Source organism: Convolutriloba macropyga, chromosome 6, assembly GCF_964194025.1.
Source record: "Convolutriloba macropyga chromosome 6, txConMacr16.3, whole genome shotgun sequence".
In the NCBI taxonomy this organism is placed as follows: domain Eukaryota; kingdom Metazoa; phylum Xenacoelomorpha; order Acoela; family Convolutidae; genus Convolutriloba; species Convolutriloba macropyga.
In genome coordinates, this window is record NC_134473.1 from 39,606,449 (window position 1) to 39,632,183 (window position 25,735).

Here is a 25,735-nt window from a genome sequence, read left to right on the forward strand (position 1 = left end):
AAATTCTCTCCTCGAAACCCTTTAGGTGAATCACATACTTACAGAATAGTAAGGCGTGAAGCAAGCTGTTCAGCCTTTTAATGCCCTCTACCCGCTACCTGTTTATCCTGTTTTTAAGGACGAGAAGTCAAAAGGGTCAGAGGAAAAATCGGTGACGCATAAAAACCACAAGACTAATATAATTACAAACTTCGTTTGAGCGCAACTTAAAATATCAAAAAACAACGTTAAGTTAGGTATTGCATCTAAGTTACGTTATGAACATCGCCACACGGTTGCTATTGCCACAAAAAAGTTATCAAACTCAAAAGACAAGCTGTTGAGTACTTTCTAAAGGGCTCGGACAACCGTGGTTTGAAATATCTCCGGTTCTCAGTGCTGTGATGATTCAACTACAAAGTTCCTTCCGTCAATCTCCATATAGCGACAATGGCGGTGAAAGTTTGGTCGAGCTTCGAAGTCTAATCTAAGCGCGTAGTTTCAGATTTCTGTAGTATTCATCAGACATTAACAATTTATTTCATCATAAGTTATGTACTATCATTCTCGCAATGAGAGTTCATTAGTAGCTAGTTCTGTGATGAATATGTGTGATCGCTATTACCGCCGGAAAGTTACCAAACTCACTATTAAACTATTTAGGCTAGTGATTTGCCAATTAGTTTAAGAACACGCGCGCGCGCAACAAGTTCCTACATATACGGCCAGGACTAAAACTCGCAAAATGAGTGCCACAAGTAAAGTTTCGCGACACTGCACAATCTACTTCGAAATTCTGGCGCAGCATTTCCGACAAAACAGTTACATAAACTCGTCCTCCACAAAAAAGCGCTATGCTTCTGTTTTTTGTCGGCCGTTAAGAATTTATTTAGTCAATAAATTCTGCAACTATTGTTATCGCAATAGGGATTGATCGATGACTATTTATCACTATATATGACATAGGTCATGTCACCAACTGCAAACAATTATAACCAACAGTACAGTATCAACGCTCGCTGTTGGAATTTGGCGAACCGTTTTTCATTTTACTGCGTTAACAAACTAACGAATGCCTTATGTTTACCACACTGCTTATGTTTTAAGCATCTTTATAGGTCACATTCTCACAACTGAACTTATTCCAATTTTGTTTATTGTACGACCACCCTAACTGTTACTCAGATTTTCTGAACACGTGCTCAACTGATTTTCTTGAGTTTCATTTGCTTTATTTAGATTCTGAAACATCTTCAGTTTTAGTTAAATCAAGGTCGCAAAAAACCAGATCTGTTTCCTGAACTATCTATTAATTCCTCCTATGACAGCTCACAAAAACTTTTCCCCTGCAGAAAAATGATGCTTGAACCCGAGCTTCAAAGTAAAATTGCACTTATAATCTAATCTATTCTAAAATTACCCCCAAGCTTCTTTGGCCCATGGATCTGTTTCCTTTTCCCCATGCGAGTAAAATTTTTGTTTTTTATAACCATGCGAACAGACTAATACACTTTTTAAAACTCTATAATGGTCTGTATAGCTTGATAATGGGCGGGACTATTCTTACAAATAATACACCCCATTTCAGAGAGTAAAATTTTAATTATAGATGTTATTTAATTCGACAGTTGCAGTGGTGGGGGGACCCAAAATCATTTATAGTTCTGACCCATAATAATCTGATTAGAGCAAAAAGAAAGAAAAAACTCTACAATAAACCAGGAAACAGGCCTAAGTTCGCACTGATCTACAATGACTTCTGGATACAATCTGAGACTAGAGGCAAAGATTGCGCCAGATGGCCAGTTTGACTGCAGCATCACGACTAGCTTATCCGACATGCAAATGAACAATACCATATCAGACAACAGCTGTTTTATCTTCACGCCAGTTCACATTTAAATAAATAAGTAACCCCCCCCCCCCCCCATTAGGGCATGTGTTTAATGGGGGGGGGGGGGGGGGTTAGAGTATCCCCGCCACTATACCTTATGTGATCACTATGCTATAATGCGAAAGACCAACAAAATCTCATGTTCGACCGAAGAAATCTATCTATTTTTGGATCTATTCTGTCAACCTCTCCCCCCTCGCCATTTCATTTATATACTTCAAATCATGTATTTTGACACTTGGAAACAGTTACCCAGTTGATGCTAACATAAATCACAATGTATCTTGTGTGCGCCAAAAAAGCAAGAGAGGGTCTGTTAATATATCCGATATTTACCTGAACACAAAATTGGAGCGACGCAAGGCTCCTTCTGATTAGACCCCAACACCTTCAATAATGGTACGTTTACGACAAAAGATGTTTACAGGTTTTAGATCAAGTGCTCTAGGGGTCATGGGGACATAAAGCTCAATCAAAAGGAGAGAAACAAGTACTGTAAAGGTAGTTAGTTTCTCATGCAACATTTACATGGCACCATTTTAAAACGGCTCAAACGTAGGTATATAACAAAGTTCTATAAACGTATGCTTCGCATGTATTCATAAACCGCGGTAAAACCACAATAGCCAGAATTCTTCGCAGAAATTCAACGCACTCGATTGAAGCGTCGAAGAAACTAAACATATTAAAACCAATAAAAACATAGAAACTTAAAGACACATAGCTCGGATCAAACTCCAGCTAATAGAAATTAGCTAAAATTTCATGTCATTGAGATAAAAGCGAGCTATAGACTCATTGAAACGGTAAACAGAAAATAAACAAAAAATAATTAGTCCCCATAAAAAGAAAGATTAAAGCTCTGTTACTAACTAAACTTTAATCTGCTATGTAGGGGGGAGAAGGGTGGGTGTGAGGGGGATAGTAGATGAGGAAGAAGGGTATAGTGGGTTTGGGGGACTGTTAGGGGATCAAAATAATTTTTATTATTGACATTTCATTAAAAAAGAACTGAATGTAGCTGATAACAAACACACTAAGCGTACGACATATAGCTTTGAAATTGAGCTGATAAAAATGAGTTCACAAAATAAATGTAGAGAGCAGATATCTTGGAGAGATCTTTACTTTTAGAGATATCGTATGCTCCTAGAAGGCTTTCCTGCTTCTGATGTTCCACAGGAAACCCAATGGTGAATGTTACATGGGTGTTGCACCATCGAAAAGCTATCTGTTGGATTATGGGTTTTCACAAGCGAAAAAAAAGCGTTTTTAACTAGGTAGAAAAATTAATTTCTCAAAATGAGAGAATAACAAGGATCATATTTTACAGTAGAATTTAGAGATTTACAGGAGAGATCTGATTATTAGATCAAGATGATTTGAATTTGGGGATGAAAAAAGGCTCAAAAATCAGCTGTATATAACCATTATCAGTGAGCGAGTCAAGATACAAAACTAATCTTAGCACCATGATTTACAGTGGGGGTCGCAAGGGTTACCCAATATGGTTTGCTTCTGCAAATTTAACAGAAATCAGTCGCTGGGGGTACCATAGATGGTATGAATTTTCAACTTTCTAATAATTCGTACATATTTCCGGTGGTATCATAACCGTTCAATACATGCTGGGAAGATTTTATATCAAATAATCTCACTCTAATACTAGTTATCTAGATTCACCAATTTAAACCGAATATTGATTCTTAGCACCATTTTTTGACGATTCAATTATATAAATTCTGTGATTAAAATCCATTTGCTCTTGTCTTTGTAATCTGGTAAGTTAAACTTTCTATCTAATTTTCACTAAGTTCAAGACTGTAGTTTGATCGATATTCTAACACCCCCACTCAGACTTGCTGATTGCGTAGTCATGTAATGAAATGAAATAGTCCCATCTTCCGTCTTGTCCCGAATGAAGTGAAATTTTGTCTCCACGTGTTTGCTCCTCTGGTGCATGACTGGGTTTTGACACCATTTGGCGCAACTCTGGTTGTCCTCTCCAATTGCAATTGGATGCTTCTGTTGGATGCCGAAATCCTCCAGAAGTTCTTTCAGATACAATGCTTCTTGAACTGCTGCTGCCATGCCCTGATATTTTGCTTCTGATGAAGAAAGAGCAACTGTGGCCTGCTTCTTAACACCTCAGCTGAGTGCTGCGCCACGTCCGTTGAGCTTGAAGTAGTAGCCCTTCGTTGATTATCTGTCGTTCACATCACCAAACCAGTCTGCATCACTTTCCCCAACTAAATCGTAACTAGCTTCTTTTGTATACGTAAATTTTAAACCTTTTGAACCTTGAAGATATCGCAGAAGTCGTTTTCAGCACATCCAGTGTTGATTGGTAGGTGCACTCATGTGTCTGGACAGAATGTTGACTGTGAACACGATGTCTAGCCTCATCTGTTTGGCCAGATACAGAAGTGATCCAACAACGCTTCTGTAGATTCTCTGGTCCACTTCTTCGTCTCCGTTCTGTGCTGTCTGAAGTTTCAAATTAAAATCAGCTAGTTCTTGAGGGTTTGCATTGATCCATTTGAAACCGCTCAAGCATTGTTTCTATGTAGCGTTGTTGGTCGACTGTGACTTTGCCCTCTTCTCGTCTGATTCTTAGACCTAGCAACCAGTGTAATCTGCCTCTGTCTTCCATGTGAACTGTTGCCTCGAGTGCCTTTTTGACATCGGAAATCACTGTCATGCTTCCTGATGCTACTATGATGTCGTCAACCCAGACCAAGATGAAGGTGTGACCCACTGTCTCCGCTGTCGCGAAAAAGCAAAGCTCATTCCTGCTTCTGGTGAACCCCTGTCTCAGTAGGAAGTTTGCCAGTTCCTTATACTAGTTGTTAGCTGCCTGTTTCAAACCATAAATTGATTTATTCAGTCGACATACAAACTTCTCTCCATCTGATCCTTGTGCTACAAACTCCTGTGGCTGTTCCAGATACACTTCTTCCTCTATTGATGAGTGCAAGAAAGCCGTCCTGATATCAAACTGGTGCATCTTATGGCCCTGCTTCGCTGATAGTTAAAGTAGAATCTTTAAGGTCTCTGGCTTACAGGTAGGCGCAAAAGTCTCAAACAAGACCAGTCCTTCGACCTGTTGGAAGCCTTTTGCCACAGAGCGTTCGTTGCATTTGTCCGCTTGACCACGTGGTCCCAATTTCACTTTCTAGACTCATTTGCCCGTGTCTGTGAATGGTCTCACTAGGTTCAAAGTCTCGTTGTTTTGGAGTACCTTGACCTCGTTCTTCATTGCACGGTGCCACTGGTCCCAAGCATCGCTTAGCTTGGCTTCGTAGACTGTTTTGGGTTCCACATAGTCACCCTCATTCACAGCAAGATGGGTCCTACCTCGCTGGTTTCCTTCGTTTGGGCTCTGCCCTGTCCACTCGACCCAGTGCCTCTTCAAATAAGCCAACTGTCTCTGACTGTGAGAAGTCCTCTATGTCACTGTCTTCCAGCGACTCCGAGTCTCTGAGACTCCCTCTTGTTGCAGTAGATTCTTCATCTAGTGCTGCTTCCTCAACATCCGAGGCATCTCGTCTCAGTGTCGTTTCTTGAGTGTTCACGCTCTCTGCGTCATGCAACTCCTTTATTGCTGTAGAAGTGTCCTGCTCTTCTTTGTTGCCATCGTCTTGATGACCATCATCTGGGTGCCAGATCCCCAGTTGCTGTGACCCCTCATCTAGGTCGGGCGTCTCTATATTGACAGGGATTGCACCCACTTCGGACTCCTTGATGATCACATCTCGAACTGCCACCACCTTCCGTGTGTTGGGCACGTACACCAGGTATCCGTTGTCTTCTTCTGTGTAACCCACAAATATTCCTGCAAGTGCCTTGGGTTCAAGTTTGCTGTCATTCTTCCTCATGAAGACTGTGCAACAGAAAATAGATAATTTACAAATTAAAAGCTTAGGTTTTATACCTCGCATCAACTCTGCTGGGCATTTTTCTTCTCCTCGTCTCACAACAAGTTCGGGATTCTTGTTGCGTGGAGAATTGCTGCTACCCACATCATTTTGGGAAGACCCGAGTCAATGAGCAAGCATCTTGCCATCTCCAGCAGCAGCAGCGTCCTGTTGCACCTCTCAGCTAACCCATTCTGTTGTGGCGTCTCTGGTATGGTCTTCTCCTGTAGAATGCCTGCATCTAAACAGTACATCTTGAACTGCTCTGAGAGAAACTCCTTCGCATTGTCTTGTCTCAGCTTCTTGGGCGTCCCCAAACTGAGAACAAACTTCTTCAGGCTGGCCAATACTTCATTCTTTGCCTTAAGCAAGTCCACAAACACAAACTTTGTGTACTGGTCTGCAAACATAATGCAGAACGGGAACCCTAACAGTGACTCTACTCTGAAACGTCCCATCACGTCTGTGAACACCCTCCCCAGCTTCTCTTCTGCTTGCAGTTCTCGAAAACAGCCGCAAAATCTTCGCAGATCTGAAGTCTCAAAAGGATGCTAAAAGAAACAGGCCAAAAGCAAACTTTTTTGAAAAACTGAGCTGTCGTAATTTGACAATATGTTTAACTTATTGATGCTTCTATTAGCTGCCCTTAAGTACCCACAGTTAGAGTGACAGACACTCATTTGACACTTTGAATTTAAGTAAAGTAATGTCAATTTCGAAGTGAGGAAGTCACTTTTAAAGTGCGGTCAAAAATTTAAGAGTGAGGTCAAAATGACGCTACGCAATTCCGTTAAAGTTTCATGAACGAAAGACCAAAAGGAGAATTGAAGTGGTGATTGCGACGTCATAAGGTCACAATCACAACTTCAAATCAATCCTGCTGACGAAATAAAAAAATAGGAGAATAATAAACTCAGCTATCACTTTCCGGCTATTAAAAAAACCTCTGCACTCACTTAGTAATCAAAATTGAGAATGTAAAGTCATATTAAATTCAAACACAAGTTACCGAAGCTAGAATCACAAAGTAAGACGCAATTGAAATATTTCCCGTTTGACCCTGAAACTTATTAAAAGGTTGCTCTAGCAAATTGGTAAAACAAACAAAAGGTCCTGAAAAAAACTTATCCAGAAAATTTATCCCTGAAGCAGCTAGGAAATCTTATCATTGAGATTGAATTATGAGTCCACAATACAAAAGTAAACGCCAAAAATTTCTTTTAAAAATCTTTTTTTAACGAAACTTAAAAACCATTCTGAACACCTTCAGAAGTTTGAAACTGAACACATTCAGAAGTTTGAATTATGCTTCTTGAAAAAAATCAAAGTGACCTGTCAGAATCACACTAGTTGTAGAGAACTCAGCCCAATTGCAGCAAGCAAATTTTTTAATAAACTAAAACCAATTCATAGGCTTCTCATATGTCACTGCTGCAATCGAAAAAATCTTTCTAAACTCAGACAGTAACAAACTTACAGAAAAAAACCATCGGAGGCCAAAACTCAAAAATTTACAAAATTTCTACTAAAACAAAAAGTGTGAAAGTAAAGAATGCTATAAACTACACAAAAATAACAAAAAGGATAAAACTTTAATTCGTATTTAGTAATTAAAACATTGAAAATCTTGAAGATATATGTGCATAAAAAGAGTTTAAAAAATACATCAGTTTGCCTCATTCCACAGTAAACCGAGTGCACTTTCAGATTTTTGAATTTACAAAATTTTTACTGAAATAAAAATTTCTTAAGTAAACAATGCCATTAACCATAAAAGAGATCCAAGGTGTAAACCTAAATGACCTCGTTAGAACATCAAAGAGAGCGTCAAATATCGGGACTCAGTAAGAGTACAAAATGAGAACAGACAGGGACAAAACTTTAGTTCGTATTTAGTAATTAAAACATTGATAATCTTAAAACAGATATACGTGCATAAAAAGAGTTTAAAAAATAGATCAGTTTGCCTCATTCCACAAGATTGAACACTAGACCAAATGGGTTGACAGACATTACATTAAATCGAGTGCAATTTCCGATTTTTGAAATTACAAAAATTTTTACTAAAACAAAAACTTCAAAAGCAAACAATGCCATTAACCAAAAAAGAGCCAAGGATTAATGTTATTGGACCTCTTTAGAACATCAAAGAGAGCTCTGAATATTGCGGCTTAGTACGCATAAAAAACAAAAACAATCGAGGACAAAACTTTAGTTCGTATTTTGAAACTAAAACTTTTATTGATTCTTAAAAAAGGTATACGTGTATAAAAAGGGGTTTAAAAGAGATCAGTTTGCTTCATTTCACAAGATTGAACACTAAATTAAATGAATCGACAGATATATTTATTAATATATATATATATATATATATATATATATATATATATATATATATATATATATATCGAGTAAACAAGTGATTTCAAAAAACAACAACAAATGAGATCTCTGAATCATCATCTACCCTGTTTTCAAACTAACTTTCGGATTCTAAAAGCTCTCAAATAGCAACTTCATTGTTATTCAGCAGAGACGGCTACTTACTGTTTTCAATTCTCAATTTAGATGCATGAGTGCGTGCAGAAGTTGCAAAAATGACATCTCGGCACGCACAAATCTAAAATGAGAATTTAAATTCAAATACAGGTCACCAAATCTATATGATCATAAGATATGTCGTAAGTGAGGTATTTAATGTTTGGCCTTTACACTTATCAAAAACTTTTTTCTTCCAAATAGGTTATCCAATCACATCAACAGACATGCAAAAAAAACTAAAATATCACGAGTAAAACAAAATTTTATATAAGCTTTGGCTTAAAATTTGAAAATAAAAAACCGCACGGCAAAATTTCAATAACAAAATTAACCTAGAACAGGCGAACACATTTTAGTCTGAAGAAGCAAGAACTTCTTGTTGATGTGAATAATATATTAAACGTATACAAAACAAAATTGAGGGGGCAATTTTTTTTACAAAATCTGCAAATATGTTTCAAAACCATCTGCACAAAATTTAAAACCATTCGCTGTCAAATTGAAACATTTACACGTTCTTAAAGGCAATCAGAAAAATTGACAGGTCTAATTGTAAACTAAAACAACAAAATTTAACAAAAAACCATAAGAATGAAAAACCAAATATAGACAAAACTCTCCCTAGCTATCAATTGCAAAAGATAATTATATTCAGATACACGTTATTTTTGACAGATGAAAACTGACGTAAATGAGATTGAAGGGCAACACAAAATAATAATAACGGTCAAATTCATTAATATTAATTAATATTTTTTGAAAATATTTATTGCTCAGTCAAAAAACCACAAGTTTTTAAATCTAGCCATTCATGAATTAACTTTATTCCACTACTGAAATCAATAAGACCTTTCATTACTTATACTGTAACAAAAATACTAAGAAAAACAATCAGAAAAATCTGAAAAACAAACGGCTTGTAGTCAATGGCATAAACTACAAACTGAGAACAAAATTCATGCTCATTGAGGCTCATCGAAACTCCAAGACCCATCAGTATTGGCAGTCAGTAACAATACAACAAAGAAACAATTAAAAATGTCAAAGTCAACAAAATCATTAGTTGCAGCACACTAGTTCAAACAACAGCATATTTTTACCGTTAAAAAACGCAGCGCATTGCACTTCGCCAGAAAGTCACGAGAAAAAAAAACAGAAGAGACGACCAATGGCCGCAAACATTAAAAAAAACAATGGCTCTAACAACCGAAAAATCGGGATCCAAATCCAGATTTGTTTTATTCTAAAAAAAAAAACACGATGAAACAACCTCGGATAGCTCGAGATACAACCTCGGATTCAATCAAATGCTTGGAATGCAACATTTCTCTTCCGACAGAGGAGGAATTATGTTTACATGCTTATATTTCCCACTGCAACAGCATTCCGAGCAATATTAAGGAGAAAGTGGAAACCATTCTCGAGTCACAACCACCATACTATACCTGCACCAAATGCAACATCGTATTCATGTATCACATCGCTGCAATTTCGCATGTGGTGAATTACCATTGGAACAACGTTTGAATTTGATAAATTAATCAAAATGAATGGCTTTTGACATTGTAGTTCAGCAGCAAAGCTGAAGGAAGCTTTATTCCAGCGCTGTGAGACTAAAACGAAACAAGGCGGCTTGGTAATGTGCGTTTGCACATAAAATCCCAACCCCGCTCATTCGCATTTTTGGCATAATTGTCTAACAAATAAGGAACAGATAGAAAACCTCAAAAATTCAAGTAATTTTTAAAAAAAAATGGTTTATGAACAGAAAGATCGCCTCCAAAGCGATCTCAGTAGAGTTTAAAAAAGTGAAACTCAGTGGCGTATAAAAAAAGTCGATTTAGATTGATGAGAACTGACATTATTAATAAAGCGAGTCAAAACGAACAACAAAATCAAACAACAACAACAACAAACATTAATTACATTACATTAATTAGACAAAACCTTATGTCCATTAAAAAAACTTAAGACAAAGTCATAATAGTGTCAGATTAAATGGAAACTAAAAAAATCTTGTGATTCAATAGAAAAAAAATGGGACAAGTCCATAATAAGGCTCGGTAAAAATTAGACTAAAAAGAGCAAAAAAAAAACAGCGAAATGAGAAAAAAATGCTTTTATTTTTAAACGCTATTAATTTCAAACGCAGATAATTTGGTATATGGCCAATAATAAACGACACTAAGTTTCGAGAAAAAGTTATTTTCAAAGTCCTGAAAGCCATTTCAAAAATGAAATAAATAAAAGGGTTCGTTTGAAAAGAAGCCCTTAAGACCTGTAATTATTCAGAATATGTTACGTCTACAAAAGGAAGATCAAACATCGACAAAAATCAAAAATTAATTTTTTTTTGCGAAAAACCCATGTCGAAGCCAGTGAAGTCATAGAGAATTCTTCAAACACATTTGAAACTTCCCGCGACGCCAAAATTGTCAAATAAGACCTGTAATTAACGATAGTAAGTAGCAAATAGACAATAAAAGGAAAAATGCGAAGTTGTAAAAGTGTTTTTAAAACAATTGTTTTCAAAGTAATCAAAGCCATCATTTAATAAAATCTAAATATCGGCTCATCTATTCCTCCGAAAAACCAATGAGACGAGTCATTATCCAGGCAACTTCATTCGACAAAAAAGACAATAAAAACGACAGTAAGACAAAAGTGAAAAATTCAATTAAATTCTTCGTCGAAGCCGTTATAACCATAATCTATACCTTCAAAAGTTTTGATATGTTCAATTACGCCTTATTTTGAACGCCCATAATGTGATATGTGAACTGTCAATAATTTGACAAGGTGACAAAACGAGAAAAACCCTAAAAAATGGTTAAACTTAAAAAAAATTGCGATATCTATTAGCATTAAAGCCAGAAAAACGTAACTTAGCGCGTAAAACCGCAAAAAAGATTAAATTTCAATTGCGTAGAAAGAAGAAGCATTCTTTCTTTGCTACAAGTTACAAGTTATCCAAATTGAGAGAAAAATTGAAAATAGTGGCCAAGTTGAATAAGCCATTGTTTATTTAAAAATCAAATATTTTTAAAAGTCAAAACTACAATAAGTTTTCGAAATTAAAAAAATAGATACATTAATTTAGAACTACCAAGGACGATAATTGGACTTATCACCAGTGAGCTTTGATTTCGAAAAACAATCAGAAAAATCTGAAAAACAAACGGCTTGTAGTCAATGGCATAAACTACAAACTGAGAACAAAATTCATGCTCATTGAGGCTCATCGAAACTCCAAGACCCATCAGTATTGGCCGTCAGTAACAATACAACAAAGAAACAATTAAAAATGTCAAAGTCAACAAAATCATTAGTTGCAGCACACTAGTTCAAACAACAGCATATTTTTACCGTTAAAAAACGCAGCGCATTGCACTTCGCCAGAAAGTCACGAGAAAAAAAAACAGAAGAGACGACCAATGGCCGCAAACATTAAAAAAAAAACAATGGCTTTAACAACCGAAAAATCGGGATCCAAATCCAGATTTGTTTTATTCTAAAAAAAACACGATGAAACAAAAAGATATTACCCCAGGGTTACTAAAAACCCGTTAATATTGAAAATGTTAACATAATTGTGCAAAAATAAACAAACAGATCAGACTAACGTCGGGCAAATTGCTCTCAAAAGACCGGCCAGCGGTCGGCTTCGATAGTAGTCAGCTGAGTCTTAGGGACGAGAGCGGAATCTTCGACAGTGACTGAGGGGATCAAACTTATGACATTTTCAGTAAAAAGCACTCAAGCCCCGCCGCTCCAAGCAGGCGTGAAAAGAAAAGGACTTGAAAGCTAAAATCTATTAATTCTGGGGATCATTTGAGGCTATCACTTTACGGCTATTGAAAAGAATCTCTTTTCTGTCAAATTTGAAAATGGAGGTTCTCCTCACTTCAAGGAGCCTCACAGAACATTTTCTGCTTAAAATTAACAATTCTTTGATATCAATATCCAATCTTTTTTACTTCCTTGAAGCTTGATAGCAGTCAAAGAGATGATTAAAAACTCCAAGTCATTCTGTTGAAGCATTTATATTTCAACTCTTATCACGGCATCGAAAAAGTTTTAACTCTCAATCAACTTTCAACTATTTTTTAATCAGAAGTTCGAGGAGACTAAGTTTTAAGAGAGCAAACTGTTCCGTTTCAGATAAGCTAATATTTCACTTTTTAACAAATTTCACCAAAAAATAGATTAAACGTAGTTTAATCGGTATGGTTTTCAAACAAACTTGAAAACAAATACAAAACTTAGAGACCTATTGAATCTACTTTAATTTGCATAAATTAAACTTTTAGCAATTTAAGAATATCAATTTCCTAAGATATCTTGCCAGAAGGATAAAAGTCGCGTTAAAGATCGATTCATATTGTTCAATCGCTTTTAAATTCTTAAGTCCAACTAAAGACCTTGATCGTGCAATATAGCAATATAGACTCCACAAAAAATCGAGCTGGTAGGAAGTTCTTGACCACCAAATAAGTTAGGTCAGAACAATTATCTTTCTTCTCAAAAATCAAAAAAGTCTGGTGAAGTTAGGATAGATACAATAGCTCGAGATACAACCTCGGATTCAATCAAATGCTTGGAATGCAACATTTCTCTTCCGACAGAGGAGGAATTATGTTTACATGCTTATATTTCCCACTGCAACAGCATTCCGAGCAATATTAAGGAGAAAGTGGAAACCATTCTCGAGTCACAACCACCATACTATACCTGCACCAAATGCAACATCGTATTCATGTATCACATCGCTGCAATTTCGCATGTGGTGAATTACCATTGGAACAACGTTTGAATTTGATAAATTAATCAAAATGAATGGCTTTTGACATTGTAGTTCAGCAGCAAAGCTGAAGGAAGCTTTATTCCAGCGCTGTGAGACTAAAACGAAACAAGGGGGCTTGGTAATGTGCGTTTGCACATAAAATCCCAACCCCGCTCATTCGCATTTTTGGCATAATTGTCTAACAAATAAGGAACAGATAGAAAAACCTCAAAAATTCAAGTAATTTAAAAAAAAATGGTTTATGAACAGAAAGATCGCCTCCAAAGCGATCTCAGTAGAGTTTAAAAAAGTGAAACTCAGTGGCGTATAAAAAAAGTCGATTTAGATTGATGAGAACTGACATTATTAATAAAGCGAGTCAAAACGAACAACAAAATCAAACAACAACAACAACAAACATTAATTACATTACATTAATTAGACAAAACCTTATGTCCATTAAAAAAACTTAAGACAAAGTCATAATAGTGTCAGATTAAATGGAAACTAAAAAAATCTTGTGATTCAATAGAAAAAAATGGGACAAGTCCATAATAAGGCTCGGTAAAAAATAGACTAAAAAGAGCAAAAAAAAACAGCGAAATGAGAAAAAAAATGCTTTTATTTTTAAACGCTATTAATTTCAAACGCAGATAATTTGGTATATGGCCAATAATAAACGACACTAAGTTTCGAGAAAAAGTTATTTTCAAAGTCCTGAAAGCCATTTCAAAAATGAAATAAATAAAAGGGTTCGTTTGAAAAGAAGCCCTTAAGACCTGTAATTATTCAGAATATGTTACGTCTACAAAAGGAAGATCAAACATCGACAAAAATCAAAAATTAATTTTTTTTGCGAAAAACCCATGTCGAAGCCAGTGAAGTCATAGAGAATTCTTCAAACACATTTGAAACTTCCCGCGACGCCAAAATTGTCAAATAAGACCTGTAATTAACGATAGTAAGTAGCAAATAGACAATAAAAGGAAAAATGCGAAGTTGTAAAAGTGTTTTTAAAACAATTGTTTTCAAAGTAATCAAAGCCATCATTTAATAAAATCTAAATATCGGCTCATCTATTCCTCCGAAAAACCAATGAGACGAGTCATTATCCAGGCAACTTCATTCGACAAAAAAGACAAAATAAAAACGACAGTAAGACAAAAGTGAAAAATTCAATTAAATTCTTCGTCGAAGCCGTTATAACCATAATCTATACCTTCAAAAGTTTTGATATGTTCAATTACGCCTTATTTTGAGCGCCCATAATGTGATATGTGAACTGTCAAAAATTTGACAAGGTGACAAAACGAGAAAAAACCCTAAAAAATGGTTAAACTTAAAAAAATTGCGAAATCTATTAGCATTAAAGCCAGAAAAACATAACTTAGCGCGTAAAACCGCAAAAAAGATTAAATTTCAATTGCGTAGAAAGAAGAAGCATTCTTTCTTTGCTACAAGTTACAAGTTATCCAAATTGAGAGAAAAATTGAAAATAGTGGCCAAGTTGAATAAGCCATTGTTTATTTAAAAATCAAATATTTTTAAAAGTCAAAACTACAATAAGTTTTCGAAATTAAAAAAATAGATACATTAATTTAGAACTACCAAGGACGATAATTGGACTTATCACCAGTGAGCTTTGATTTGAATTGTTCTGTTCTTTAAAAAAAATCTTTTTAAGAAGACCGACTGATTACAATCCGAATTTTGGGTTGTAACAGTCCAAGATTGGACCAAAACTAGGCTTGCTATTGCTGTTCGTCCATTAAGAACACTTGATTGCTTAAAATGTTATAGATATTGATAATTTGTTAGTTAAAAATCAAAAATAATTGCTGCGTTTTCGATAATCATCGAGTAAAGTTAGCAAACAAACGGCAAAATTTTAATTACAGAGCACTCTCAATGGAAGTGGAAGTAAAACTAGCCTCTATTGGAGTTTACAAAGATTGTGTTAGTGATTTTTGGGAGTTTACTTCCGGCAAATATACTCAGAGTGGACTAATGAAGCTAATTTCGTGCTATTTGTGATGAAAATGGCGGAATTTTGAAATTTTTAGCCAAAAAAACGTATAAAACAATAGTCAACAACACTTTTTTGTCTCTAAAATAAAATCAACAACACGATTGTTATCAATGTTAACATATTTTAGCGTTAACATATTATTGCTGGCCAATTTTTACTTAAAAATTCCGTAAAAAGTTAATAGAAATAGCGCAAATCGGTCTAATATTCACAAAAATTAAAACCTCGATAACTCGCTCTAGAAAACGAAAATAAAAAAAATTAATTCCGAACTCTGCGCTGGACGAGCTTTTTAATGATACCACTCACAACTCTCTAGAATGAATATATCGATCGGTCAAAAGTGACGGAACAAAAAAACCATTTGAGTATAGAGTTTCTCCCCCCCCCCCCCTCAAGGCGTATGAAAATTACTGGTACGCCCCCCCCAAAAAAATAGCCTGTAAAATGTCAATACTTGGACCCTTGAAAGCAGTAGTGTTAAGACCTCAGAGAAATTGAGAACAATTGTTGTCCTTACACAGCAGAGCATGTGTTTCGACTCAGTAAGCTTTGAGATCTTTGCCATCTTGAAAACTGTTACATGGTAGTGTATACCAATTTAGTATAGACTGTCACAGCTAGTTGACTTGGTTTTCAGACATGTTTAATTAGGTCACGGACACAAATAGTAAAAGGAAGGAAATTTTCAAAACTTAGTTGGATTTATATGGGAATTTTTTGAAAACAATTTTCGAACCAAAGAAAATAGGGGTCAATCGACTAATAACAACATAACCGACCAAGGTCGGGCGAATTGCTCTTAAACGACTGGTGAGCGGTTGGCTTCGTCACTAGCTAGCTACGTTTAGGGAAGTTGGCTTTAGCTTAATTGTAGGGTTGTGTGGTGAGCGTGTCGGGGGGGGGGGGGGGTGGTACTGGGTTTGGGTTCGCCGAAGCGGTGGTCGAGTTTGTCGCATTATTACGGGTGCAACAATGTGCAGGGTCTTGTGATTGGGGGGAGGGGGGGCTGTGCGGCGATGGGTAAAGTGGGGGTGGGGGAGGGGGGTCAAACTCAAAGAACCGCCCTTCACACCATGAAATTGTATGTCTAACACAGTTTTGGTGAATCGCATACGAGTCTTGTAAGCCGAAAGTCTCTAAGAGAACTTAATGTCCGCCGGATATTAACTGTTTATTTGGTTTTTGAGGACGAAAAGTCAAAAGGGTCAGATAAAAAATCGATCAAGTGAAAAATCGCATTAAAAGGACCACAGGACTAATATAATTGTTACAAATTTTGCATGAAAGCAATTAAAAACTCAGCTTTGACAAATTTAGCCCCCACGCCCAACCAAATGCCGGAAAATAGACCCGGAAAAATGGCTGAGCCTCGGCTAAAGAAGACGACAGAGATCAAACAAAAAAAAACTGGCTGCATAAAATTTTTGCAAAAGTTCGCACCAAAAAAGGAAAGAGCAGACGATTGTTTTTATATTATGACCAACAATAGCCGTAACTACCGCTTAGCGACTGTCTAAAAAAATTCAAAAAAAATTGTTCAGCATCTACCCGCTGTTATGAAAAAGGAGCTTCAAGCCAAACTTCAGTGAAAATTACCTCTTTTCATGGCGACTCGGATTTTTGTGAGAAATATGCATAAATAAGCGCAAATTAAATTATAGTTTCTATTTTCTATTTGGGAATTACCGCCGTTTGTGCTACTGCATAAATCCTGTTTTACTATTATTATGAACATCTCCTACCACGTTTCAATGCGTCAATGATATTTAAAGAAAACTCTAAATTACTGCCAAAAAGCAAAGAACTCGACACCTCGATTTATTAAGAAAATTAGATTTTGATACTTTTTTTTTCAAAAAAAAAATTTAATTCATATAACTATGTGATTTGATATTAATGTTGTTTAAATGATCATAACTGTTTCCGATGTACAAAACAACAATCTATGATACCTATCAAAAAGACGAATTGAAGTTTTTATTTGTTTTCTCAAAACCTACAACCACTGTAGGTATAACTTTTAAAAATTATGATGTTCATTGTTCAAATATCAGTTAGCACCGTTCACGATTTCATAAAAAACTGGAACTTTTGACAATTTTGCTGATTTCAGTTTTTTAGTTATGAGAAACTTTTTCACCCTGGATTACCGAAAAGCCTATAGCTTGGCACTTTAAGATCACCTAATTAACAAACATTGTAGAAAAAACCGTTAAACTTACGACAGTCCGAAAATTTCATTACACGCATTTTTAGCAGCCCCGTTTTGGATTAACCCGTTAACAAAGACGGGGCAAATAGGGAAAATTAGTTTCAAAATTTGGTTTGACAAAGTTAAAATAGGATACTGAAATAGTTTTGTCTGTTTTCGAAAAACTAAATGCATCGATCTCGAAACGTGAGATTGTAAAAAGTCGCTGCGATAACCAAACACTTTTAACTTAAAGCTGAATTGCAAAGGAGTCTTTGAAAAACGAGAAACAGTAAAAGATCGCCAACCAAAGCTCCTTTTGTTATTACCAACCTTGATAATTTTTAAATTGCCATAGTTTTTGCTTTATACTCACTAATCTGCAATACAAAAACTAGTCATAAATTTAGATATATACAGAAGTTAACTGTAGTCGCAGAAAGAATTGTTTATTTTCTAAAGCTAATTTTCAAAAGCAAAAATACCTTCACGTCAACTGATTGTTGCCTTTGTTGGTTTCTTTTGTATATTTTGGCTACACTCAATTTGTCATTTCTGCTGCTTTTCAACTTAAGCACTCTTCAACTTAAGCACTCAATAACTATTTAAATACAAAGTATTGTGAAAGTCTGCTAAGATTTAATTGAACAAAAATTCTTTGCGTACCGTACCGTTCTTAGATTTTTTCGATAATACTTCCATAGAAGCATAAAACGGTTCTCTTTGAAAGTGTATACTTGATCTGAACCTCCATAATTAGTTATACTTAGTTCAGGGTAAAGAACTGGGAATTTTATGCCAAACTGGATAGTTCGTTCTTCCGACCTCATGTTATGAGGGAAGGAACTCTATACTAGCCTGGCTTTCATATCATTTGAATTTTGACCCGCGTCTCGAAAAATTCAACGGAGAAATACAATAACGGTATCATTTCATCAAAACACTTACAGCGTAAATATTTAAGAACATTTTTTTCTGAGATAGCCCTATTCACTCTGACAGAAATTAGGGACATTGATGACAGTCAGATTTTGGTCGAAACAGATGATAAAATTCATAGCAGAGATTTCATCACTGATTACAGGCTGCGTTAGGATGATACGCGCTACATTTATACAATCCAACAATCAGATAATTCTAATACACACTGTTTTTCTATAAAAGGTTATTATTCCCTTTGAAGTGCTCTGCTTTGAAACAAAATAAACTGACAGACGAGGGGATTGATATTAAAAACAGTTATTTGAGTTCTACTCGTATGAGATAAACGAATCTCCGATTTTTGCATGCAGACTTTAGATGGTTTTTTTGCCAATCGCGAAACTTTTCATCGAACAGATTTATTTTTTTGTGAAGTTTGCTATTTTTCTCAATTTTATTGTTCTTTCACCTAAACATGCTGTAAATATTAAATAATAGAGCATAGTTCTGATTAAATGGCGGCTGAACACTAGTAATTTGAAAACTTAATCCTCGCTGACTTGATTTCCAGATCAATTCAATAATTGAGTGAATTGAGTTTTTCCTAATTGCTTACAAACTTTCCTAGCAATTTTATGCCATTGTCAACAAATTTGTACTAATTTGTCGTTGAAGTCGTGGACGCTTATCTTTGTAATCAATACTTTGCGCCAATTTTGGTTTAACCCATCAAAAATTTTGTTAAACCGTTTGGTTTAAGAGCCAGTTTTGATTTAACCGTTCTATTTTTCTCACTATTTACAGATCGCTCAGGCAGAGATAATAAATCAACCACTTGAGACGACCATTTTGAGTTAAAAGACGACCAAAAAAGAGAACTGGCTGCGCAGTCTTCACATTTTCTTTTACTAAATTTGCCAGTCATCTGGCGGCCAATGGAACCAATAGAATTGCAAATCACTTGAAGTATCAGAAAGCAAGAATATAGGCTTGAAAAAAGACATCGTTTTCCCTTATCATAAATTCAGATTTGTTCATTAAAGCGCAGATATTCTGATTACTTGTTCACATTTAAGTTTCACTGAAATTGCTGGTCAAATCGAAACCGATGGAGAGCTTAGGTTTGAAAGTCATCTGAAGCATCGTGAAAAACAAAAATTTCGAATAAAAAAATAGCAGCTTTTTCGTTTCGTTCAAACTATGACTTCCGTAGTTCTTTTCTCAAATATGCCATATTGGGTCTTTTATATGGACATATAATTGAGTCAGATCTCGAAATTTACTACGGGACCTGTTTTTTAAGTTAAGCGCGAGTGACATTTGATCTTACAGATACCCCAATGTTTCTAAAATATTTCCGTTTCTACAAAAATGCTTTACAACAATGAGACAAAACAGTCTCGAAAAAATAATCTCTAAATTGCTAAGAAAAGAGTTAATTTAAAAACCCAGATAAAACTGCAAAAAAGATTATCGAAAAGATTCAGTTTTGATTGGTCTTTTCGTCGTTTTCTATAGTTCTCCTGTACATCAGGATTATCACTGTTGTTCAATTCAAAAGAGCTTCTGGACAAAAAAAAAGAAATAATTTGAAGGTCTGGTACAATTTTAAAACCAATTTGAGAGACTGAAGGAAAAGGAAGAAGTTAACAGTTCTATTTCCATAATTTTTAAGACGTTCTGTATTGGCTATATCAAAAAACTAGAACTACAACACAGAAAAAACTCTAAAACACATACCAAGAAGAAAAATCCGTGAAAAGTAAAAAAAAAAAAGGTTTTAATCTTTGAATGCATGTTTTTCATTAAGGTATAAAATTTTAATGTCACATCTCTTTAACAAACTTGTATAACCCAGTGTACTCTCTGTTATGATTTAATAAAAATTTCACAAATATATTAGCATAAATTAAAACCTCCGCATCACCTCTCAGCCCCCAAATTGTCTTTTTTCCTAACAATTTCGTAACAGCTCCTCTTTATGAGATAAAATTTGCTGAGATAAAAACTTTTTTTCTATAAAAATCAGAAGTAGCTGGAAAGGGCTATAAAATAAAGTTTTTCTTTCGCCACGATGCGTTACCAAAAAGTGAAAATTCGGCTGAAGAAAATGCCGGCCTTCGCATATATATCCCCCATTTTGAAACACTGTTGGCACGATAATTCAAAAATTCAGTGTCCATTCAAGAACTCGTATATCATAGATTAGCATAGCAGCTGATGTAACACAAACAAATATTACCCAAAATAAATCACTTTGTTGGAATGGACGATTTTGGTGCGTTGTCATACGTTTGCGATAAAGAAGGATTATGACGAATAAAACACTTGCGATTTAAAATGACAACACCTATCACTTGCCTATTAACTACAATTTTACTCTTTTGATAGGGTGATCTGAAATAAAAGTTGTAGTGATAAATGAATTTTGAAAAACTAAAGGAGAAAACATGAATCTTTAACAAAAAATTTAAGGAAAAATCCGTTGAAAGCTGTTTTAGTATCTTTATGCAACCCTACCTATGCAGTACTTGATTTTTGCGACCTGAACTGGGCGATAATCAGAAAACAGCGTTCAAGTCTGTAATGAGTTTTTCCTATTTGTTTACAAACATTCCTAGCAATTTTATGCCATTGTCAACAAATTTGTACAAATTTGTCGTTGAAGTCGTGGACGCTTATCTTTGTAATCAATACTTTGCGCCAATTTTGGTTTAACCCATCAAAAATTTTGTTAAACCGTTTGGTTTAACAGCCAGTTTTGATTTAACCGTTCTATTTTTCTCACTATTTACAGATCGCTCAGGCAGAGATAATAAATCAACCACTTGAGACGACCATTTTGAGTTAAAAGACGACCAAAAAAGAGAACTGGCTGCGCAGTCTTCACATTTTCTTTTACTAAATTTGCCAGTCATCTGGCGGCCAATGGAACCAATATTCCATATTGGGTCACTTATATTAACATATAATTGAGTCAGATCTCAAAATTAACTACGGGACCTGTTTTTTAAGTTTAGCGCGAGTGACATTTGATCTTACAGATACACCAATGTTTCTAAAATATTTCCGTTTCCACAAAAAAGCTTCACAACAATGAGACAAAACAGTCTCGAAAAAATAATCTCTAAATTGCTAAGAAAAGAGTTAATTTAAAAACCCAGATAAAACTGCAAAAAAGATTATCGAAAAGATTCAGATTTGATTGGTCTTTTCGTCGTTTTCTATAGTTCTCCTGTACATCAGGATTATCACTATTGTTCAATTCAATAGAGCTTCAGGACAAGAAAAGAAATAATATGAAGGTCTCGTACAATTTTCAAACATTGAGAGACTAAAGAAAAGGAAGAAGTTAACAATTCTCCTAATTCCATAATACGTAAGACGTTCTGTATTGGCTATATCAAAAAACTAGAACTACAACAAAGTAAAAACTCTAAAATACATACCAAGAGACAGAAAAATCCGTAAAAAGTCAAAAAAAGAAGTTTTTATCTTTGAAAGCATGTTTTTCATTAAGGTATGAAAATTTTTTGTCACATTTTTTTAGCAAACTTGTATAATCCAGAGTAATCTCTGTTATGATTTAATAAAAGTTTGATAAATAAATCAGCATAATTAAACACCTCCACATCACCTCTCAGCCACCAACAAATTTTCTTTTTCCTACCAATTTTCAAACAGCTCCTCTTTTTTATGAGATAAAATTTGCTGAAATAAAATTTTTTTCTATAAAAATCAAAAGTAGCCAGAAAGAGCTAAAAAACAAAGTTTGTCTTTCGCTACGATGCGTTACTAAAAAAGGAAAATTCGGCAGGAGAAAATGCCGGCCTTCGCATATATATCCTCCATTTTGAAACACTGTTGGCAATAATTTCAAAAATTCAGTGTCCATTCAAGAAATCGTACATCATAGATTAGCAGCTGATGTAACACAAATATTACCCAAAATAAATCACTTTGTTGGAATGTACGATTTTGGTGCGTTGTCATACGTTTGCGATAAAGAAGGATTATGACGATTAAAAAATCACTTGCGATTTAAAATGACCACAACTATCACTTGCCTATTAACTAGAATTTTACACTCTTTTGATAAGGTGATCTGAAATAAAAGTTGTTACGATTTTGGTGCGTTGTCATACGTTTGCGATAAAAAAAGATAAAGATGACGATTAAAAAACATAGCTGGCGAATTGCCAGAAAATAGCCGCAAGAGATTCGTAGATCGGCAGTCTAAAAAAACAGTAAAGACAGACCAAAAAAATTCATCTTTTCATTGAAGGCTGATCTGTTATATTTTGATTAAAAATCTGTATAAGTTATTGCTCTCTCTATTAGCTCATCTACAATAACCTTCATTTAGAGTGACACACACCTATTTGACCTTATCTCTTTGAGTTAAAGTAAATAAAAGTCAATTTCAAAGTGAGGAAGTCATTTTTGAGAGGGAGGTAAGTCAAGTGTGACCAAAAATTTAATTACGCGCATGAACAAAAAAACTAGCTCCACTAAGAGCGAAAAATGACGTCACACATGCACCTCAGTTGAAATTGCATAAACGAATGAACAAAAAGTGGCTGTGACGTCATATGGTCGTAACAAAAACCATGACGACGAAATTAAAAAACTTAGCAGGACAAGTCCTGACGTACAATTCAAAGAGTTTTCATTGACTACACAGAAAACTAGACCTAGAAAAGACTATGATAGGATTGGGAAAACAATTTAGAAAATAATCCTATCCAAAAAATTGAAAAAACAGAAAAAATCAAAGCGAAATTGCCGCATGTGAACAAAAAACCACTAGCGAGAAAGCGAATTTTGGTTCAAACACCGTTTTCTCACTCTACTTTAAATTTAGAGCGAAAAAATTTCACGCCGCAAAACCATTCGCTCCACTTCCTGTTCATTTAACCGTTCTATTTTTCTCACTATTTACAGATCGCTCAGGCAGAGATAATAAATCAACCACTTGAGACGACCATTTTGAGTTAAAAGACGACCAAAAAAGAGAACTGGCTGCGCAGTCTTCACATTTTCTTTTACTAAATTTGCCAGTCATCTGGCGGCCAATGGAACCAATATTCCATATTGGGTCACTTATATTAACATATAATTGAGTCAGATCTCAAAATTAACTACGGGACCTGTTTTTTAAGTTTAGCGCGAGTGACATTTGATCTTACAGATACACCAATGTTTCTAAAATATTTCCGTTTCCACAAAAAAGCTTCACAACAATGAGACAAAACAGTCCCGAGAAAATAATCTCTAAATTGCAAAGAAAAGAGTTAATTTAAAAACCCAGATAAAACTGCAAAAAAGATTATCGAAAAGATTCAGATTTGATTGGTCTTTTCGTCGTTTTCTATAGTTCTCCTGTACATCAGGATTACCACTATTGTTCAATTCAATAGAGCTTCAGGACAAGAAAAGAAATAATATGAAGGTCTCGTACAATTTTCAAACATTGAGAGACTAAAGAAAAGGAAGAAGTTAACAATTCTCCTAATTCCATAATACGTAAGACGTTCTGTATTGGCTATATCAAAAAACTAGAACTACAACAAAGTAAAAACTCTAAAATACATACCAAGAGGCAGAAAAATCCGTAAAAAGTCAAAAAAAGAAGTTTTTATCTTTGAAAGCATGTTTTTCATTAAGGTATGAAAATTTTTTGTCACATTTTTTTAGCAAACTTGTATAATCCAGAGTAATCTCTGTTATGATTTAATAAAAGTTTGATAAATAAATCAGCATAATTAAACACCTCCACATCACCTCTCAGCCACCAACAAATTTTCTTTTTCCTACCAATTTTCAAACAGCTCCTCTTTTTTATGAGATAAAATTTGCTGAAATAAAATTTTTTTCTATAAAAATCAAAAGTAGCCAGAAAGAGCTAAAAAACAAAGTTTGTCTTTCGCTACGATGCGTTACTAAAAAAGGAAAATTCGGCAGGAGAAAATGCCGGCCTTCGCATATATATCCTCCATTTTGAAACACTGTTGGCACAATAATTTCAAAAATTCAGTGTCCATTCAAGAAATCGTACATCATAGATTAGCAGCTGATGTAACACAAATATTACCCAAAATAAATCACTTTGTTGGAATGTACGATTTTGGTGCGTTGTCATACGTTTGCGATAAAGAAGGATTATGACGATTAAAAAATCACTTGCGATTTAAAATGACCACAACTATCACTTGCCTATTAACTAGAATTTTACACTCTTTTGATAAGGTGATCTGAAATAAAAGTTGTTACGATTTTGGTGCGTTGTCATACGTTTGCGATAAAAAAAGATAAAGATGACGATTAAAAAACATAGCTGGCGAATTGCCAGAAAATAGCCGCAATAGATTCGTAGATCGGCAGTCTAAAAAAACAGTAAAGACAGACCAAAAAAATTCGTCTTTTCATTGAAGGCTGATCTGTTATATTTTGATTAAAAATCTGTATAAGTTATTGCTCTCTCTATTAGCTCATCTACAATAACCTTCATTTAGAGTGACACACACCTATTTGACCTTATCTCTTTGAGTTAAAGTAAATAAAAGTCAATTTCAAAGTGAGGAAGTCATTTTTGAGAGGGAGGTAAGTCAAGTGTGACCAAAAATTTAATTACGCGCATGAACAAAAAAACTAGCTCCACTAAGAGCGAAAAATGACGTCACACATGCACCTCAGTTGAAATTGCATAAACGAATGAACAAAAAGTGGCTGTGACGTCATATGGTCGTAACAAAAACCATGACGACGAAATTAAAAAACTTAGCAGGACAAGTCCTGACGTACAATTCAAAGAGTTTTCATTGACTACACAGAAAACTAGACCTAGAAAAGACTATGATAGGATTGGGAAAACAATTTAGAAAATAATCCTATCCAAAAAAATGAAAAAACAGAAAAAATCAAAGCGAAATTGCCGCATGTGAACAAAAAACCACTAGCGAGAAAGCGAATTTTGGTTCAAACACCGTTTTCTCACTCTACTTTAAATTTAGAGCGAAAAAATTTCACGCCGCAAAACCATTCGCTCCACTTCCTGTTTCGGCGTGACCAAAATCACTACTTCAGTTTGACTTCAATAATCATGAAAATGTGTGAACAGATCATAAAAAAAAGACAGCGCCCCAATACAATTCTAATTCTTTGAATTGCAAAAAACCAAGAGAAGGCCAATAATAGCCCCAGCTATCGCTGTACGGCTATTAAAAAACGCTTGAGATTTAAAATGACCACAGCTTTCACTTGGCTATTAACTAGAATTTTTACAATCCTTTGATAAGGTGATCTGAAATAAAAGTTAAGGTGATGGATAAATTTTGAAAAATTTACACACAAAATTTAAGGAGAAAAGATGAATCCGTTGACACAGCTGTTTTAGTATTTTTATGCAACCCTACCTAGGCAGTACCTGATTTTTGCAACCTTAACTGGGCGATAATGAGACAACAGCATTCGTGTC

The 25,735-nt window shown here is 35.0% G+C and overlaps 1 protein-coding gene and 1 long non-coding RNA gene across 3 annotated transcripts in view; one reads left to right on the forward strand and one right to left on the reverse strand.

Annotated features, from left to right (window-relative positions):
- Window positions 1–25,735, reverse strand: part of LOC142341678 (protein rogdi homolog) — a 415,549-nt gene that overhangs the window by 147,247 nt on the left and 242,567 nt on the right. The window lies entirely within an intron of this gene.
- Window positions 802–9,892, forward strand: LOC142340974 (uncharacterized). 2 transcript variants are annotated; one of them, XR_012759100.1, is made up of 3 exons: window positions 802–1,252; window positions 1,716–1,852; window positions 9,611–9,892. It is a non-coding gene; the product is annotated as an uncharacterized LOC142340974 (long non-coding RNA). The 2 variants fall into 2 exon arrangements; XR_012759099.1 differs by having other exon boundaries at window positions 806–1,252; window positions 1,709–1,852.